The sequence below is a fragment of the Triticum dicoccoides genome, chromosome 1B (assembly GCF_002162155.2).
Source record: "Triticum dicoccoides isolate Atlit2015 ecotype Zavitan chromosome 1B, WEW_v2.0, whole genome shotgun sequence".
Lineage (NCBI taxonomy): Eukaryota > Viridiplantae > Streptophyta > Magnoliopsida > Poales > Poaceae > Triticum > Triticum dicoccoides.
The window spans coordinates 308,431,647-308,448,545 of record NC_041381.1 but is presented as its reverse complement, the minus strand read 5'-3'; positions in this window follow the sequence as shown (position 1 = coordinate 308,448,545).

The following is a 16,899-nucleotide window of genomic DNA, read 5'->3' as shown; positions in this document are numbered from 1 at the left end:
TACAGTGCAGCGCGCTTGGCTGTGGCTCGAACCCGTCGAAGATCAAGTCTCCGTGGACGTCAGCCGTGTAGTTCAAACTTCCAAATCTGACCTGGTGGCCAGGGGCGTAGCTTTCAATCTGCTCTAGAAGGCCAAGCGAATTGGCCTGCAGTGCAAAGCCGCCGAATGTGAAGATCTGTCCGGGGAGAAAAGTCTCACCCTGGACCGCATCATTGTTGATGATCGGAGGACCCGTCGGGCCTAAAGATGATGACACAGAGGAACTCTCAATGAAAGCACCAATGTCGGTGTCAAAACCGGCGGATCTAGGGTAGGGGGTCCCGAACTGTGCGTCTAGGCGGATGGTAACAGGAGACAAGGGACACGATGTTTTTACCCAGGTTCGGGCCCTCTTGATGGAGGTAAAACCCTACTCCTGCTTGATTGATATTGATGATATGGGTAGTACAAGAGTAGATCTACCACGAGATCAAAGAGGCTAAACCCTAGAAGCTAGCCTATGGTATGATTGTTGTTCGTCCTACAGACTAAAACCCTCCAGTTTATATAGGCACTGAAGTGGGTTAGGGTTACACAGAGTCGGCTACAATGGTAGGAGATCTACATATCCGAATCGCCAAGCTTGCCTTCCACGCCAAGGAAAGTCCCATCCGGACACGGGACGAAGTCTTCAATCTTGTATCTTCATAGTCCAGGAGTCCGGCCAAAGGCTATAGTCCAGCCATCCGGACACCCCCTAATCAAGGACTCCCTCAGCGAGGTTTATATAAATAAGGACTATAATACTGTCATTTGTGAGATGATTTGGACCAGTATTTAATATAGTTTCTTTACAACTACATAAATTTGTCCAGAAACAAGAACATGAAGAAGCACTCACTAGGAGTGATGACTTGGGCTTAAAATGGACATGGCAAGGTTATTTGGTCATATGAGAGTGCCATAAAAATTTCATGCCATTTGGCAAAAATGGTACTTCGTTCATACAACACCTCTTTGGACAGAAACTTAGGAAAATTCCTAAGGGAAAATGGTAAATGAAATGAACCCAAATCTTGTGGAGATAGGTTATATGAATAGGAGATGGCTTAGGAATTTTTTAGCCATAATGGAGCAACATAAAATATATTTGCTTCACTAACTAAAATTTTTGAATAAAAACAAAGAATTGAAGGTGTCCTCACATGGATGGATAAAATGAGATGAAACTTGGAGGAGACTGATTTTATGAGCACATGAAGGATTGTGCAAAATTTCAACTCATTTGGGTTATCCTAGCTAGTACTTCTTTCACAATGAATTCCCTCAGACAGAAACTTTGAAAAATTGCTCAGGAATATTTACTAGGCAAATTAAGTTGAATTTTTGCATGATGCAATTATTTTACATGAAAAGATGTCCAAAAAGTTTGGGGTCAATTATGCAAAGGTAAATGGCACTTGTTTCAGAAACTACCATTCAAGAGAGAATATGAAAGGAATTAATTGAGCATGATGAGGAACATGGAAAATGAAATATTTTGCCATATTTGAGGAGTATATGACCCAAACAATTTATGAGAATTCTTTGGGAATTTTAGGAGTGATGGAAATATAGGTTGCTTAACAACCTAGGGCAAATTGGGTTACTCCTTTGATAGAAAAGGAATATTCCCAAGGAAAATAATATTGAGGTTGGTCCAAAATGGAAATGGCAAGGTGTAGGGATAGATACGAGGATGGCAAGCCACTCTAGAAAGGAAGAAGAGGTCATCTTCTCCAGTTTCCGGACCACATAGCCACGGAAAAGAAAACTCAAGCAAAAATCTCAGAAAATCAAAAGAAAAAGAAAGGGCCAAAAATCAGGCTATGACAAACCTTCCCCCCTTAAAGAAATCTCGTCCCCGAGATTTGGTTTCTCAGGGAACAAGTAGTAATATACTGACTTAAGGAAACCATTTCCAACTCGGGTATCCTTTTTCCCTTTATTGATTGTTCCCACTGAATTTCATATGACGAGACTGCCCGGCTCTGGGGTGGTTTGCTTCACTGTATCCATGTCCTGGCAGAACTTACCTTACATGTTCATGCTCAAACTGGCTCCAGTTCTTTTTATATACGTTGGCTTAGGTGAGATTACCATGACTGAAATATATGTCCGTCTCACAAGTCCGAGAGTAAATTCTGATGGATGTGTCATCTAACACCGACAACCTTTCATGAAGTTGTGAATAGATTTTTCCTGGTGGACACCCAACCTTTTTATTCCTTGCATTGGGTTTCTCAACTACCTGTAGGTCCTCCAGGTTCAAAACAATGTTGTGGATCATAACTGTTCTTCTGACCGATACTGATATCTCGCAGAATTTCTGAATCAACTTGACTGGCTCCACTGTTTTGAGTGTCAGATCCATACCATGTGTTTGATTGTCGCCTGTTCTGACCGGCATGAAGGGGTACGGCCTGATATGTTGGTATCCGCAGACTTGACTGACTGTGGATCTCGCAGAAGAATTTTGTTCATGACAGGATATCCTTTGATGATTCTCATAAGTGAGGGCACATGTCTCAAGACTGTTATTCATCATCCTGAATATTCATTCTGTCGGCATATCCATGGGAATAGTAAGAGTTGTGATGCTTTACCATGGTTGCCGGGGTCAAATTTTTGAATGGCCCCTTGGTTTGGTTCGATAGACTAAAATACTCGATACTGACAAATCTGAGCATATACTCTTAACTGAGCAGGTTGTCTGTGTCACGCCCAAATTGCGACCCTATCCTAAAGGAACTTGAAGGTCCCACCAAGGATAGCAGCGCATATTGGAGATGCTTTTGCAAGGTGGATCTCATTACATCGTACGATTACATAATAGTCGGGGATACATACATGAGGCATACAATGCCACATGAATACAACAACATCATACGTAAGAGCAACATCCGATTACGGAGGAAACACAAATAGAAACTCAAACGACATCCACCCTGCTAGCCCAGGCTGCCAACCTGGAACCTATCCCGTGATCTAAGAAGAAGCAGAAGAAGAATGCCAAAACAAGTAAACATCGCACTCGCCTCATGATCATCGCATTACCTCTACCTGCAATTGTTGTTGTAGTAATCTGTGAGCCACGAGGATTCAGCAATCCCATTACCATGGGTATCAAGACTAGCAAAGCTTAATGGGTAAGGAATGGATAAGTGGTGAGGTTGCAGCAGTGACTAAGCATGATATGGTGGCTAACTTACAAATACAAGAATAAGTTGAGAAGCTACGCCAAACGGTCGCAAACTAGTAATGATCAAGAAGTGATCCTAAAACTACTTACGTCCAAACATAACCCAAACCGTGTTCACTTCTCGGACTCCGCCGAAAACGGACTATCACGGCTACACACGCGGTTGATGCATTTTAATTAAGTCAAGTGTCAAGTTCTCTACAACCGGATATTAACAAATTCCCATCTGCCACATAACCGCGGGCACGGCTCTCGAAAGCTTATACCCTGCAGGGGTGTCCCAACATAGCCCATCACAAGCTCTCAAGATCAGCGAAGGATATTCCTTCTCCCGGGAAGACCTGATCAGCCTCGGAATCCCGGTTAGAAGACATTTTGACAATGGTAAAACAAGACCGGCAAGACCGCCTGATATGCCGACATATCCCGATAGGAGTCGCACGTATCTTGTTCTCAGGGCACACCAGATGGGCTAGCCGTCGGGTTGGCATAGACCCTGGTTGCCCAGGGGGCGCCAGACATCGCCCGGTTCGGACCAACACTTGGAGAAGCACTGCCCCGGGAGGGTTAAATAAAGATGACCCTCGGGTTTATAACTCCCAAGGGAAAGTTAGTAGGTTGTTAGACAAATGTAAAACCAAGGTTGGGCCTTGCTGGAGGAGTTTTATTAAAAATTAACTGTCAAGGGGTTCCCATAAACCCGACCGCCTAAGGAATGCAAAAGGAACATAACACCGGTATGACAGAAACTAGGATGGCAAGAGTGGAACAAAACACCAGGCATAAGGCCGAGCCTTCCACCTTTTACAAAGTATATAGATGCATTAATTAAATAAGAGATATTGTGATATCCAAAATAATCCTGTTCCAACAAGGAGCAATCTTCAACTTCACCTGCAACTAACAACGCTATAAGAGGGGCTGAGCAAAAGCAGTAACAAAGCCAGACAACAGTTTGCTAGGAAGGGTGAAAAGGTTAGAGGCTGACATGGCAATTTGGGAGGCTTGATAAACAAGTGATAGGTAGTGCAGCATAGCGATAGAACGAAGCAACTAGCATAGCAATGATAGTACTGAGATCCAGGGTAACGGTCATCTTGCCTGAAATCCCGCTAGGAAGAAGAACGAGTCCATGAAGATGACGAATGGGCGAAGACGAACCAAGCGTAGACTAACGAATCCTCACGATCGCAACGAAACAGGAACTATTGAGAAGAAGCATAACCGGCAAGAAGCAAACAACATGGTAAACACAGAACACATAAACATGACATGATGCTCAACCAAGTATGATGCATGACAATGCTATATGAAGCTACTCATGGCAGGAGAAGATGCATACAAGAACAACACATCAAAGCAAGGTTAAATGAGGCCGGAAACAACATATAACAATTCCGGCAAGTCCTCATATGCAAATTTCGTAATTGGTCCAGATCTGAATAAACCTTATGTTCAAGTTGTTTAACAAAAATTTAAGATGCACCATGATGATATACGCGAAAATCTAGTCAAGTTACATATAAAGTTCATTTAATTCGGAGCTACGGCCTAGAAGATATGAGCAAAACAAGTTAAACATGGCATTGATGCAAAATGCATTCAAACATTAAATAAACACACTCAAAATAAGGATTCAACAATAATGATGAAACTACATGCAATTCTAAGCAAGTTTCATATAGAGCATGCTCAAAACGGAGCAACGGTGCAACACATACACTCCAAACAAGATATAACAACAATCTGCCCAAAATAGCAAGTAGGCACTTTGCAAACATCAAAACAACATGCTACAGGAATCATATGAGCACAAACTTAACATGTCCTTCAAGTACAGATAACACACTTCAAATATGATTAAGGTTCAGGTTCCATAGGCATCAAGATTAAACCAATATGATCAATGCAAAATGCAACTTTATAACAGAGGAGCATATGCATGAGCAGAGTTAATATTATGGCAACTTGAGAGGATGAAAGAAGCAGGCTACAACCAGTATACATAGCAACCAAGGGAATTGAATCAAAGTACACATAAAAAAGAGCGAATCACATCATGGCATCATATATATATGGCTCATGGATTAGTAGTAACCAACAAGACAAGATTGAATTTTGAAACAGTTTCAGCAAGTGTAAAACATCAACATTATCATAGCATGTTTGCAAGCATGGAACAGAGCCATGTGATATAAAAAATTAACAACCATGGCATTTGAACAGAGTACTCAAACCATACTTCAAAACATGTAGTTGGAGTATCTCCATAATATGCATGCATCAACTAATATCAAGCTCATAACAAGGCATCATGAAGTTAACAGAAATCAGGAACAACATATAGGCATGTTCATGGCAACTAAAACATATTCTACAAGACATATATAGGGCATAAAAAGGAATGTAAGGATAGCGCATAACATGGTAATCAAAAAATGTTAACTAAGCATCTCCAAATTATGCATGGCTTAGTTGGTAGCATCAAGCAAAGATAGCATCATGATATGACAGAAACAGACTTGACAGAAAGTTAACAGCAAGTAGCCCACTTCACAAGCTTGATGCACCCACTACATGGCATATAAAAATACATGGATTGCCCCCTGTAAAGATGGCATGATTATGCTCCTAAAACATATAGACATGATGCTCAAAAGGAAAACACACAAAAAGATATGAAAATGACAAATAGGCAAGTTACAACAGTTTTCAGTACTTAACAACAATATGCACTATTGCACCAGATATTAAGAAATCAAGGTGCACCCTAACATGAATTCGAAGCACACCAACATGTAGATCATGAAGAGCGGAACATGTGCGTATCAAGATCATCATCACAGGATCAACAGAGAGAAAGTTACACCACTCACAAGATGCATTCATGATGTTAACAAACAACATATTACAATAGTTTATATCACTTAGCAATTTTGCAACGAAGATTAAGGCATCAATATTAATAGTAGCATGGACACAATCTACTCCATCATGAAGAGCACTCTGAGGTGAACATTTCTATATATCATGCATGTAAAATGGAGCAACGAGCATCAAGTTATGACCATGCAAGGTATGCAACATGATGCTGAAAACGATGGGACTTGGTGGAATTTTCAACCTCGGGGAAACGGGACGAGGGGGATCCGGGATGAGCAGATCCGGGCCACGGGAGCGTTTGGTTGGGGGGATGAGGTCGATCCGGGGCGGCGCAGGGCAGCCAGATCCGGGCAGCGCCGGCCTAGATCTGGCCGGAGGCGAGCCGGCGGCGACAGTCAAGTGCAGTGCGGGGCCAAACTCCGGCGCCGGTGGGGACGATTGGCAGCGGCACTGCCAGCAGGGAGCTACGGGAGAAGCGCGGCGCTGGCGGCGAACGGTGGCGACGAGAGGAGGCCGGCGGGCGGTGGGCCGGCGCTAGACAGTGGCGGGGCGTCGGCGCGGGGGCGAATCGACGGGGCGCGGACGAGCGGCGGGCTGCCGGGTAGCAAGGAGCGCCAGGCCGTGGCGGGGTCGGGCCCGCTCCGGCCCATGGCGGGCCGCGCACGGGCTCAGCGGGCCACGCGGTGGAGGGGAGGCGCGGGCGATGACGTGGCACGCGGGGATTGGGCGCGGAGGCGACGGTTGCTGGGGTGGCGACCTCTGATTGGCCGAGCAATGTGGCTGGCGGTGGTGGACGCGTCCCGCGGCGGGCGGACGTGTCCGGTGGCGAGGAGGAGCTTTGATCTATGGTTTGCACCACGAAAATGGAGGGGGAGGACCTATTTATAGGTAGAGGGAGCTAGGAGAGTCCAAATGAGGTGCGGTTTTTGCCCACACGACCATGATCCAACGGTGGAGAGCATGGAGGGGGTTTGGATGGGTTAGTGGGCTATGGTGAAGGGGTGTTGGGCTGCAAAAACAGAGGGGTTTCGGTTAACTCAGTTAACCATTGGGGCATCATACGACCTCCAAATGGAACAAAATTTGACAGGCGGTCTACCGGTGATATACCAAGGCCACTCGGCAAATCTCTGCCCATTCCGAGAACGTTTTTCTCCTGCTCACGTAACAAGGTCTGAGAGGGACGACGGGTGCATGCGAGTGTGGTTGGTCTCAGAACGGACAACGGAGAGAACCGGGGGAACCCGAACGGACACAAGTTTTGAAAAACATGCAGATGAAATGCAGATGATGACATGGCAAAGATGCAACACGCAAGCAAATGACATGGCAACGATAGCAAATAACTAGAAGGCACCTGGCGCATCAGTCTCGGGACGTTACAACTCTCCTCCACTAACAAGAGACTCGTCCCAAGATCTTAGGAATGAGACGGAAGAGAAAGAGGAAGAGGTGAAACAAGAGTGCAAGAGAGAAGATGAACAAAGTCAAGAGCACTGGTAGAAAAGATGAACGTCGAATATGACGAGAATGAAAAGCTCAAGAAACAAGATAAACTCTGAAACCACTCCGGTTAGAACAAGATAGAAAAGGAATAAGAATGAAAGAATTTGGACAGCACTCTGACTGAAAATGGAAGGAATGGAGACATGAACTTCACAAGATGGGATGACACTTGACGATATGAACAACGCAATGCCTCCGAAAGAATTTAAATAGTGGAATGAAAAGAACTTAGAAGGAAGGATTGAACGGAGTTGTTGAGAAAATCAACAACGAAAGAATAAGCTTGTAGTGGACTTATCAAAAACATCTTTAAACTTGAGGTGAAATTATACCACAACCAAATGTCTGAATAACTGAGAAGAACGAAGAAATGCAAAAATCCACTTCAGAAGAAAATGGGGAATTATTTGCACTTCGAGACGCGAGAAGAAAAGATACTTAAACTCCTCCAACAAAATCTGGATGAACTCTTGAAGAATGATTAAATCATGAAGAACCACCATGAAGAACTCCGATGATAAAAGGATGATGAAATAGAATGAAGGATGAAAGATTGATATTAAGCCTTGCGGTGATTTAGATGGAGGTTCAGACGAAATGGCCGAGGAAATTTTAACTCCAGAAAGAAAAGATGCAAACACTTCGAACCGCAAAATTATTCATCATGAACAAACTCCAAAGTAAGGGATTAATCACTTGGAGGAAATAAGAATAAGATTTATTGTATGCTTATCCTTCATCAAATTAAATTGATGACAGGCAATGAATTTTGCGTACTACTTATTCTTATTGGAATAGGATTAAGGAGGATATAGCACAAAACTTGAGAAAGTCTTCATGAACAACCGGTAGGATTGGAAAGAACGAATGATTTGATATGATAACAAAGAAAAAAGAATCTGAAGGAACCACCGTAAGAATTCGAAAATGATTGATGAAAGAGAATGACTCGCCGGGAAGAATTAGAGGAACAAGTGTGCTTGAGGGGATTTAGATACAAGAGAACAGGGAGAACTCGAGATGATTAAAGAACACTTGAATCAAGCGCCGAGATAATTGGATAACGGTAGTTGAAATGATGGCCTCCGGTGAAACGAAACATAAATCAACTCCTGAAATACTCCGGATGGGTAAGAAAAGGAATTTCTGACAACGGAATAATTGAGAGGATAACAAGAAGCTAGAACCATGAACCTTCGGGAGAACGGAGAAGATTTAAGAGAAACTCTTCTTCGATCTTCAAATGATGATGAGAAACACCACCAAAATTGTTTATTACTCCGGGAGAATGGGAAGCGAAGAGGTTGAGCCAACAATGTAATGATTTGAAATCGATCTTGGAAAGGCATCTGACTGATGAAATTCATTCTTACACCACCCTTTGAAAAGAATTTGGAATAGCTCCGGAATAATTAGAAGAGTCAGGTAAGATCCTGGGAATAAACCTGTGGTTTAGGGCCCACTAAAGAGAAAACACCGTTGAAAAAGGATTGCGGAATAGATGATGCACTGGAACAACTGAAACATTTGAATCATGTGACAACCTCGAATTAATCGGAACACAGTCGAATCTCCTGAGATGTCTTCCGAACTCCGGAATAATTAAATGGCGAGAGGCGAACAAGCAAGGGGAACACTTGATCCAAAGAAAAGAATATGATCAACCTGAAAAAACTTGAATTGAGTCCACCGGAAAAGAAACAAAGATGAAGAATGTCGAATGAAACAAGAATTCATTGGTTGAAATAATTGAGGGAAGACTGAAGAGGCTCCGCATGAGTGAAATTGATGCTCGAGTAGAGATGCAAACTCCGGGAAGAATAAGGGGTGGGAGGGCGGAAAAAACAAAGGCAACTTGGAAGGGGGAATAAACGAATAAGTTGAAGAGAAAACACCGGTTGAAAATTGAGGAAAGAATGCAAAGGCTTCACACGAGTAGGATGGATACTCGATTACGGACTCTGGCTCCGAGAAGAAAAAAAGGGGGCGGGTGGGAAAAATAAAGAAATTAAGGACGGGGAAAGCCTCGTCGCTGAGAAAGAACTGAGGATTGAACTTGGCAAAGATGAAGAGGCTCGAGTCAACTTGACAAGAAATGCACTGGATGAAAAGAGCTGAGAACCAACGAATGAAAAACTAACTGCGTGATCCTAAAGAAAGTTTGAAGGGGAAGAGGAGTAATTCAAAACACCCATGTCAAGATTCCTCACCAGAGCGACGAAGGGGCTGAGGAGTAAAAAGAATTCCTACTCTCCGATATAACTAGACTCCAAAAACAATTTTCTTCTAGACTCAATAACGGCCAAACTACGAACACTCAAGGGGGATCCTATGGTAGGTCGAGGCTATGATACCAACTTGTCATGCCCAATATGTGACCCTATCTTAAAGGAACTCGAAGGTCCCACCAACGATAGAAGCGCATATTGGAGACTCTTTTGCAAGGTGGATATCATTAAATCGTACCATTACATAATAGTTGGGGATACATACAAGAGGCATACAATGCCACATGAATACCACAACATCATACATAAGAGCAACATCCGACTACGGAGGAAACACAAATAGAAACTCAAATGACATGCACCCTGCTAGCCCAGGCTGCCGACCTGGAACCTATCCTGTGATCGAAGAAGAAGCAGAAGAAGAACGCGAAAACAAGTAAACATCGCTCTCGCGTCATGATCATTGCATTACCTGTACCTGCAACTGTTGTTGTAGTAATCTTTGAGCCACGAGGACTCAACAATCTCACTACTTTGGGTATCAAGACTAGCAAAGCTTAATGGGTAAGGAATGGATAAGTGGTGAGGTTGCAGCAGCGACTAAGCATGATATGGTGGCTAACTTACAAATACAAGAATAAGATGAGAAGCTACTCAAACGGTCGCAAACTAGTAATGATAAAGAAGGGATCCTAAAACTACTCACGTCCAAACATAACCCAAACCGTGTTCACTTCTCGGACTCCGCCGAAAAGAGACCATCACGGCTACACACGTGGTTGATGCGTTTTAATTAAGTCATGTGTCAAGTTCTCTACAACTGGGTATCAACAAATTCCCATCTGCCACATAACCGCGGGAACGGCTCTCGAAAGTTTATACCCTGCAGGGGTGTCCCAACTTAGCCCATCACAAGCTCTCATGATCAGCGAAGGATATTCCTTCTCCCGGGAAGACCCGAGCAGCCTTGGAATCCGGGTTACAAGACATTTCGACAATGGTAAAACAAGACCAGCAAGACCGCCCGATGTGCCGACAAATCCCGATAGGAGCCGCACGTATCTCGTTCTCAGGGCACACCGGATGGGCCAGACGTCGGGCTGGCATAGACCCTGGTTGCCCAGGGGGCATCGGACATCGCCCTGTACGGACCAACACTTGGAGAAGCACTGGCCCGGGGGGGGGTTAAATAAAGATGACCCTCGGGTTTATAACTCCCAAGGGAATGTTAGTAGGTTGTTAGGAAAATGTAAAACCAAGGTTGGGCCTTGCTGGAGGAGTTTTATTCAAAGCGAACTGTCAAGGGTTTCCCATAAACCTGACCGTGTAAGGAACACAAAATCAAGGAACATAACACAGGTATGATGGAAACTAGGGCGGCAAGAGTGGAACAAAACACCAGACATAAGGCCGAGCCTTCCACCTTTTATCAAGTATATAGATGGATTAATTAAATAAGATATATTGTGATATCCCAAAATAATCTTGTTCCAACATGGAGCAATCTTCAAATTCACCTGCAACTAACAACGCTATAAGAGGGGCTGAGCAAAAGCGGCAATATAGCCAAGGAACGGTTTGCTAGGAAGGGTGAAAAGGTTAGAGGCTGATATGGCAATTTGGGAGGCTTGATAAACAAGTAATAGGTAGCGCTGCATAGTGATAGAACGAAGCAACTAGCATAGCAATGATAGTAGTGAGATCTGGGGTAACGGTCATCTTGCCTGAAATCCTGCTAGGAAGAAGAACGAGTCCATGAAGAAGACGAACGAGTGAAGATGAACCAACCGTAGACGAACGAATCCTCACGATCGCAACGAAACAGGAACTATCGAGAAGAAACACAACCGGAAAGAAGCAAGTATGATGCTCAACCACGTATGATGCATGACAAGGCTATATGAAGCTACTCAGGGCAGGAGAAGATGCATACAAGAACAACACATCAAAGCAAGGTTAAATGAGGCCGGAAACAACATATAACAATTCCGGCAAGTCCTCATATGCAAATTTCATAATTGGTCCAGATCTGAATAAACCTTATGTTCAAGTTGTTTAACAAAAATTTAAGATGCACCATGATGATCTACGCGAAAATCTAGTCAAGTTACATATAGAGTTCATTTAATTCGGAGCTACGGCCTAGAAGATATGAGCAAAACAAGTTAAACATGGCATTGATGCAAAATGCATTCAAACATCAAATAAACACACTCAAAATAAGGATTCAACAATAATGATGAAACTACATGCAATTCTAAGCAAGTTTCATATAGAGCATGCTCAAAACGGAGCAACGGTGCAACACATACACTCCAAACAAGATATAACAACAATCTGCCCAAAATAGCAAGTAGGCACTTTGCAAACATCAAAACAACATGCTACAGGAATCATATGAGCACAAACTTAACATGTCCTTCAAGTACAGATAACACACTTCAAATATGATTAAGGTTCAGGTTCCATAGGCATCAAGATTAAACCAATATGATCAATGCAAAATGCAACTTTATAACAGAGGAGCATATGCATGAGCAGAGTTAATATTATGGCAACTTGAGAGGATGAAAGAAGCAGGCTACAACCAGTATACATAGCAACCAAGGGAATTGAATCAAAGTACACATAAAAAAGAGCGAATCACATCATGGCATCATATATATATGGCTCATGGATTAGTAGTAACCAACAAGACAAGATTGAATTTTGAAACAGTTTCAGCAAGTGTAAAACATCAACATTATCATAGCATGTTTGCAAGCATGGAACAGAGCCATGTGATATAAAAAATTAACAACCATGGCATTTGAACAGAGTACTCAAACCATACTTCAAAACATGTAGTTGGAGTATCTCCATAATATGCATGCATCAACTAATATCAAGCTCATAACAAGGCATCATGAAGTTAACAGAAATCAGGAACAACATATAGGCATGTTCATGGCAACTAAAACATATTCTACAAGATATATATAGGGCATAAAAAGGCATGTAAGGATAGCGCATAACATGGTAATCAAAAAATGTTAACTAAGCATCTCCAAATTATGCATGGCTTAGTTGGTAAGAGATGATGCATACAAGAACAACACATCAAAGCAAGCTTAAATGAGGCCGGAAACAACATATAACAATTCCGGTAAGTCCTCATATGCAAATTTCGAAATTTGTCCAGATCTAAATAAACCATATGTTCAAGTTGTTTAACATCCAGTTAAGATGCACCATGATGATCTACGCGAAAATCTAGTCAAGTTACATATAAAGTTCATTTAATTCGGAGCTACGTCCTATAAGATATGAGCAAAACAAGTTAAACATGGCATTGATGCAAAATGCATTAAAACATCAAGAAAACACACTTAAAATAAGGATTCAACAAGACATGATGAAACTACATGCAATTCTAAGCAAGTTTCATATAGAGCATGCTCAAAACGGAGCAACGGTGCAACACATACACTCCAAACAAGATATAACAACAATCTGCCCAAAACAGCAAGTAGGAACTTTGCAAACATCAAATCAACATGCTACAGGAATCATATGAGCACACACTTGACATGCTCTTTAAGTACAGATAACATACTGCACATATCATTAAGGTTCAGGTTCCATAGGCATCAGGATTAAACCAATATGGTCAATGCAAAATGCAACTTTATAACACAGGAGCATATGCATGAGAAGAGTTAATATGATGGCAACTTGAGAGGAAGAAAGAGATAGGCTATGGCAAGTATACATAGCAACAAAGAGCATGGCATCAAAGTAGACATAACAGAGAGCAAATAACAGCATGGCATCATATGCATATGGCTCATGGATTAGTGCGAACCAACAAGACAAGATTGAATGTTGAAACAGTTTCAGCAAGTGTAAAACAACAACATTATCATAGCATGTTTGCAAGCATGGAACCGAGGCATATTTTATCCACAATTAACAACCATGGCATGTGAACAGAGAACTCGTAGCATACTTCAAAACATGTAATTGGAGCATCTCCATAATATGCATGTATCAACTAATATCAAGCTCATAACAAGGCATCATGAAGTTAACAGAAATCTGGAACAACATATAGGCATGTTCATGGCAATGAAAACATATTTCACATGACATATATAGGGCATCAAAAGGCATGACAAGATATAGAATAACATGGGAATCAAAACATGTCAACTAAGCATCTCCAAATTATGCATGGCTTAATTGGTAGCATCAAGGAAAGATAGCATCATGATATGACAGAAATAGATTTGGCAGAAAGTTAACAGCAAGTAGCCCACTTCACGATCTTGATGCACTCACTACAAGGCATATAAAAATACACGGATTGCCCCCCTGTAAAGATGGCATGATTATTCTCCTAAAACATGTAGACATGATGCTCAAAAGAAAATCACACAAAAAGATATAAAAATGACAAATAGGTAAGTTACAGCAGTTTTCAGCAGTTAACAGCAACATGCACTTTTGCAACAGAGATTAAAATATCAAGGTGCACCCTAACATGAATGCAAAGTACACCAACATGTAGAGTATGAAGATCAGAACATGTGCATCTCAATATCATCATCATAGGAACAATAGAGACAAAGGTACACCACTCATAAGATGCATACATGATGTTAACAAGCAACCGGTTACAATAGAGACGGGCGGCTTGGTGCCAGCGCGCGGGCGCGGCTGCAGGGCGCGGATGAGCGGCGGGCTGCCGGGCAGCGGTGAGCGCCTGGTGCGGCGGGGTCGGGCCCATTCCGGCCCACGGCAGGCCACGCGCGGGCTCAGCAGGCCACGTGGTGAAGGGGAGGCGCGGGCAATGACGTGGCAGGTGAGGATTGGGCGAGGAGGCGGCGGTTGCTGGGGTGGCGGCCTCTGATTGGTCGGGCGACGTGTCTGGTGGGGGTAGACGCGTCCAGCGATGGGCGGACATGTCCGGTGGCGAGGAGGAGCTTTGATCTAGGGTTTACACCGCAAAAATGGATGGGGAGGACCTATTTATAGGTAGAGGGAGCTAGGAGAGTCCGAATGAGGTGCGGTTTTCGCCCACACGATTGTGATCCAACGACGGAGAGCATGGAGGGAGTTTGGATGGATTAGTGGGCTGTGGGGAAGGGGTGCTGGGCTGCAAAGAGAGAGGGGTTTCGGTTAACTCGGTTAACCATTGGGACATCAAACGACCTTCAAATGGAACAAATTTGATAGGCGGTCTGCCAGTGATATACCAAGTCCACTCGGCAAATCTCGGCCCATTCTGAGAACATTTTTCTCACGCTCACGAAACAAGGTCTGAGAGGGGCGACGGGTGCATGCTAGTGTGGTTGGGCTCAGAACGGACAACGGAGAGAACTGGGGGAACCCGAACAAACGCAAGTTTTGAAAAACATGAAGATGAAATGCAGATGATGACATGGCAACGATGCAACACGCAAGCAAATGACATGGCAACGACATCAAATAACTGGAAGATACGTGGCGCATCGGTCTCGGGGCATTACATTCTGGGTGTGGGGCCCTTACCAAAATTGAGCAGACCCCTGCATTGTCGGTCTTGCTTCTTCATTATTGTTCTCTTTGTCTGGATCCTTTGCTGGAAGAGCTTGGTCATGTTGCTTCTTTGTGTGACCATTGGTACTGTCGGGTGCAATATTCTAGCGGGAGTACTTTTATCCTCATTTCTGGACATGGTAACATCGTTTAAATGGCAAGTTCATCACCTCTCAAGTTTTAACCGTAGGGAGATGATCATCTGAACCCTTGCAAGAAATCAGAAAATAAATCAGTACCACCAGAACGGTCTTTACAACTAAGATCTGGGACATCACTTAAATAACTCAACCACAGCTCAAGACGGCTGAAAAGCAGCTTAGAGCATGAGACCGTGTTGATAAGAAGAACACGACAGTTCCCTACGACGACTGAAAAGCAGCTCAGAGCAAAGGGCCGCTGTCACAAAAATAAACTCAAAAGTTGTACGAGACATCCGGAAAGCAGCTCAGGACTCGTGACAGTTGTTGAATAGAGAAATATAAAGTCGGCATCCACTCGGGATAGCCAAAAACAGCTATGGTCACAGGCGTCACTACAAAAAAATACACTTTAGTGATGATACGTGTTTGTCACACTAGGTCACGTTTTCTGTCATGCATGTACATCGATGACGATTTTATGACAGAATCAAGATTGTCATACATGTGCTGTCATAGAAGTGTTCCATGGCATTACCAAAATTACCATCACGGAAGTGTCCACTTCCATGACAATAAATCGCGCGTCATGGAAGTGTTTTCGTCAAGGGTGACCGACACGTGGTATGCACAGTAACGGGTCGCCGTTAAGCTATCGGGTTCCGATTTGCATCCGATAACCCATTAACACCCCGACTAATGGGGATTTTCCACGTATAAAATTCTCATTCGTCGGATAATGCACGTGTCATCTAAACATTGGGACAGATGTCATTCCTGCAATGGAGGAAAGACGCCTATGATATGTCGACACATGGCACAACCCAACAGTAGCCCATTTTAGGTAAAAAGGTTGGCCCGGGCTAAAGGCCCACCATGCTTTTTAGACACTCGTGGGCTGGCCCGTTAACAACCTGCCATGTTTTGGGTAAAATTGAGGCCCATACCAGTTCAAGCCCATTCACAGCCTGCCGTGTTTTGGGCCAAATTACGACCCATATCAGATCAGGCCCGTTACTAGGCCACTGTTCTTTTGTGCCGATTCTAAGACAGGTTTGTATTTCAGCCTGTTAAATGCCCGTTTACCAGTTCGGCCCGATAATAGTTTCGGTCTGTTACGGCTCGTGGTCATCTGGGATGTTGTCGGCCTGGTTTAACTTTAGGCCATTTAACGACCCATGAAAAAACTGGGCTATTTCTTGTCCGAAGTAAATTTAGGCCTCTTGACGGCCCATAGTCTTCGTGGATAAATTTCAGCCCAACTGGCCTATCGGCCTGTTAATGGCTCGTGTAACAGTTGGGCCTAATTACAGCCCGCGTTGAATCTGGCATGCTTACTGCCCATCTGATAATGGCCCGTGAC